Source organism: Lasioglossum baleicum, unplaced genomic scaffold, assembly GCF_051020765.1.
Source record: "Lasioglossum baleicum unplaced genomic scaffold, iyLasBale1 scaffold0078, whole genome shotgun sequence".
NCBI classification, from domain to species: Eukaryota; Metazoa; Arthropoda; class Insecta; order Hymenoptera; family Halictidae; genus Lasioglossum; species Lasioglossum baleicum.
This window is the reverse complement of record NW_027469138.1, coordinates 637159-642389: the sequence shown is the minus strand read 5'-3', so window position 1 is coordinate 642389 and position 5231 is coordinate 637159.

The following is a 5231-nucleotide window of genomic DNA, read 5'->3' as shown; positions in this document are numbered from 1 at the left end:
AGGAGCGATCAATATTGCGAATAACGGTAACTTTACGAAAAACTCGAAACATATAGAGATACATTACCATTTTGTACATGAAAATGTAAAAGAGAAACTGATAGATGTTTGTAAAATCGACTCAAGTAAAAATGTTGCGGATATCTGTACTAAGGCATTATGTAAGGAGAAGTTTGAAAATTTCAGAAGGCAATTGAATGTAATATGAAACGAATGAGTGTAGTTAAATATACAATATAAATCTAAGGAGGCGTATTGAGATATAATGTAATATGATACATGTATATTGTATGAAGCAGAAGGGAATACGTAGGAGCCCCCTCCTTACGGTGTGGATATGCTTGCTGCGTGAATGCGCGAGACTCCGAAATTGTGCGACTCTATTGCGCATCCTTTGTTCTGTTTTTACTTTCTGGTTTGAACCGTCGCCGTTAAGACACGTGATGTAATTAGTAGACGTTATTATATCTTTAATATATAATAAAGTATTGTGTAAAAGAAGTCCTCTCAATTTATTTAATCTCAACAATTCTGAATAGGTAGGTTGAGAATATTCCGTGTCCAGTGAGAATTTGTATGGTATAGTGCGTAATGTTTTTTCTTTTGCTGGTTTGCCAGGTTCCGATGTCTGGTATCCATTCGTACAGTATTTTGTTGTTATAGCTTTGCGTCCATTGTTCCTGTAGGCTTAGATTTATTGTCCTTCTGAGTTCAGTTCTTTTATTGTCTCGCTCAATTTTAATTAGGTCCTTTTTTCCATTATTTATTCTGTTAATTTCTACTGTAGCCGGGGCTGAGACGTGAGTTGTGTTTGTAGTCCTGTTTCTTGCTGTGGATCTTGTGAGGCAAGTTGGAGTGTCATTATTTTCTGTACCATTACGCATTGGTGTTGATGTATTCAGGTATTCATTTTCCCATATGGCTAGTAAATGTCTCTCTTCAACACGATTTAAGATATTTGGTATTCCGGTAAGTATGTTCAAGTATATCAGCGGGGTGGTTCTATATGCCCTGAGAACTTTTGTAAGAGCAATTTTTTGTGCGCTTTCAAGTTGCTTACGATTTCTTTTAATTTGTGTTGCTCTGTGCCAGACAGGGGCTGCATACAGGACTATGGACTCAAAAACAAAGTAGTACAGGTATCTTGCATGATATCCAGGTCCGCCAATGTTGGGGGTCAGTCTTGCTAATAAGTGTGCAGTTTTTGTCGCTTTATTTGTAGTTATTTCTATATGCGTAAAGTAATGATTATATTTTTCCAAATATATACCAAGATATCTGATTGAGTCTGAGGATGTAAGTATGATATTATCTCTTACAAGGGGAGTCCAGGGTAGTCGGAATCCGGATTTTCCTGAAACTTGCAGTATTTGAAGATGACATATCCAAGTTTAATTTAGCAAAGCAGTAGCGCGCGCTTCTCAAGATTTCCCGAGAAAATGGCATTTGAAAATTCGGTTTACGCGTTCATAAGGAGTTCGCGTTAAGCTATGAACATAAAGCGCAGTGGCCGAGGGCGCTGCGAGAAAGACTGGTAATCAGTAGGTCGCTGGTTCGAGTCTTGCTGCCGACATTTTTTTTTTAAATCTTTTTTCAGTTTTAATCCTAAAATTTATGAAATCTGCCATTAAACAATTATTTTTTAAATAGAAAATGCATGTTTTTTATTTGTGGGTATTGAAAAAAATCGAACATAAAAATAATACAGTGTTATATTTACTTTATTATTGCTCATTCTTTATTAATAAAAAAAATTACGTGTTAGTATGACACGACCCAGAATGATACTCATCGTAAAAGCATGGGAAACAATAATTTTTTCGGCATCTAGCACACACTATAAACGGAGCGTTTGTACAGGAGCACGCCGTTTTCAAGAGTTCTATTGGAAAGCACACTTCATTAACATTCATATACCAGAGAAATTTTTATGAATGTTAATGAAGTGTGCTTTCCAATAGAACTCTTGAAAACGGCGTGCTCCTGTACAAACGCTCCGTTTATAGTGTGTGCTAGATGCCGAAAAAATTATTGTTTCCCATGCTTTTACGATGAGTATCATTCTGGGTCGTGTCATACTAACACGTAATTTTTTTTATTAATAAAGAATGAGCAATAATAAAGTAAATATAACACTGTATTATTTTTATGTTCGATTTTTTTCAATACCCACAAATAAAAAACATGCATTTTCTATTTAAAAAATAATTGTTTAATGGCAGATTTCATAAATTTTAGGATTAAAACTGAAAAAAGATTTAAAAAAAAATGTCGGCAGCAAGACTCGAACCAGCGACCTACTGATTACCAGTCTTTCTCGCAGCGCCCTCGGCCACTGCGCTTCATGTTCATAGCTTAACGCGAACTCCTTATGAACGCGTAAACCGAATTTTCAAATGCCATTTTCTCGAGAAGTCTTGAGAAGCGCGCGCTACTGCTTTGCTAAATTAAACTTAGATATGTCATCTTCAAATACTGCAAGTTTCAGGAAAATCCGGATTCCGACTACCCTGGACGCCCCTTGTTAGACATATTTGTAGTGGGGTTTCAATTCTTTTCCTATTTAAAATTACTATTTCTGTCTTTTGTTTGGCAAGCTCAAGTCCTTTTGTTTGCATCCATTTCTCTATGATCTCTATGATTAGTTTTAATGTCTTCTACTATTTTGTCCAAATTCCTATGGTGGAAAATAAGGGCGGCATCATCCGCGTACGCTATTAGGATGGCCGTTTTGGTGATTTTCAGCTGAAAGATCTCATCGTAAACTATGTTCCAAATTGTTGGTCCATCGATTGAGCCTTGTGGGACACCCCTGTAAATCGGTTTAGTGATTTTGTATGATTCATTTTTTGGGCTGTAAGTGATTTTTCTGTCGGTGAGGTAGCTGTGTATCATTTTTTGTACGTTGTACGGGAATTTCTTTCTTTTGAGTGACTCTCTTATGCCTTGCCATTTGATGGAATTAAAAGCGTTTTTCACATCCAGTGCAACCATAATAACATAGTGTGATTTTTTTGTTGCTTGTTCTTTAATCTTTACAACTTCTGTCAGCGCGTGAGTAGTAGCAGTCGATTTGCGGAAGCCATATTGATTTTTATGGAGTGGATGCTTTTCCAAGTGATTTTCTATGTCTATTTTTAAGCATTTCTCTAAGAGCTTAGACCAGTTGCTTAATATAGCTAATGGTCGATAGCTATTTGGCAACTCATCTGGTTTACCGGGCTTTTTAATAAGGAGAAGCGATTGATTTTTCCATGGTAACGGGAAGTAGCCTATTCTTCTGAGAATGTTAATTATGTTGGTTACCATAGTTATCTGCGAATATACTATGGCTTTAAATACTGGTGCAGTGATGGCATCCAGGCCAGGAGCTTTATTATTGTTAAAAGTTTTTATTATCTCTTTGATTTCTGTCTCACTGATTGGTTTGAATTTTTCAGTGTCTTGCATTGAGTGTGTAGGGTATCACCATTCATCAGAGTGATGTGGTCAGTAGGAGTTTTAAAGAGCGTGTTCAGCGTTTCTGGAAATATTAAATTGTTTAATTTGTTTTGTAGAGTTCTTTCTTCATGATCAGGAGGGAATAGAACTTCAATGATCCTGTTTGCAGTTTCTTCAGTAATATTGGGAGGAGGGATAGAGTTCTTGATGATTTTTCTAATGACTTTGTATAGCTCTCCCCACGGATCTTGGTTTAGTGTTTTAATAAACTCCTCCCAGCTTTTGTTCTTTGATTATTTGATTAGGCTTTTTAATTTCAATTTACTGGTAAAGTATGTTGTTCTTGCCTCGATTATCTCTGGGTGGCTTCTACTATTTCTTTTCTTTACGAGTCTGCTATAGCTACGTCTGCATTTATTTACTGCGGAGCGTTGTTTTGATATCTCTTTATTCCACCAGTAGCATTCTGTCCTGTTGATGAACATTTTTGATTTTGTTAAAGTATTATTGCATGTCTGTTTTATATTGTTTTGGAGTGTACTAATTATGTCTTCTATTTTTTTGATCGAGTCTGGTAGTTGGTCGATTGTTGCGTTAGCTATTGTTGGATCCAATTGTAGGTTCTTGGTTTTGAAACTTCGTAGTCTTTGGTCAGAACATATCTTTTTTTCAAGTGCTACAGTGAATTTATCTTTGTTTTTGTCAGTGATTTTCCATGAAATGTTGTTATATATGTTATTTCTTTTTATGTTATTGGAGCCTAAAGGTTCATCAAGTTTCAGCGTGTGTTCTATATACAGGTGGTCTGATTCTGAGTGTTCTTGGATTGTAGATGATCGAATTACTTTGTTGCACAGTCGGCTGGTTGTAAATGCCAGGTCTATTTTAGAGCTACGGCCGTTTCTGCAGAATGTATAGTCTCCTATAGTGTTGACTATATTATAATTATTTTCGTATATAGACAAAGCCAGGTAACTGCCTCTATTATCTAGTCTTTCATCGCCCCAGTCAGGGGAGTGTGCATTAAAGTCACCTGTAACTATGAATTGGTTTTTTAGACTACCTAGTGTTTCAAAGAGTTTGTCTATGATTTGATTAAATTCCGAAATGCTGATATTTGGTGAAATGTACACAGAAAAGTAGTTTATATCCTTGATTTTTACAGAAACCCAGTGATCTTCATAGAGGTTGTGTTCGCTGTAGTGTCAAAATATTTGTTTGTAACCTACCTGGATGGCTGCATTTGCATTTAGACTGTAGATCCATTTTTTATTTTTTTTGGTCGGTTCCGTGATCATTATGAGGTCATAATTATGGTGCATCTGTCGGATCTCGAGGACGTTTGTTGCCAAGTAAGTATGATTTAGATTTATCTGTAATATTTTCAGAGTATTGTTATCTGCTATATGTATAGCGTTTCTTTTCCTTTCTAGATTTGCTGCATCGGCTGTTTTGCGGGGTATTTATTGTCCGTGTTAACCAGTGAGGCCACCTAATTTCTTTGTGGTGTTTAAGGTTTCCTAGATTTCTGGACTCGTAGTTATTGTTTATAATTGTTGGCTCTTTCCCTCGAGAGTTTTCACAAACTCTTTGTGAGTTGGGCAATTTAAAGACCCTGTTACATGCATGTGTCGATTTGCAGGTACGTTCTTCTCGCAGCAATTTCCTGCAGATCATTTCCTGCAGATTAAAAATGTACTTGGTTTGTCGCATCTAATAGCTGAATGTCCGAGTGCGTGGCATCTATTACATCTACTGATGTTTGGGAGAATTTTAATTTTCGCAATTGA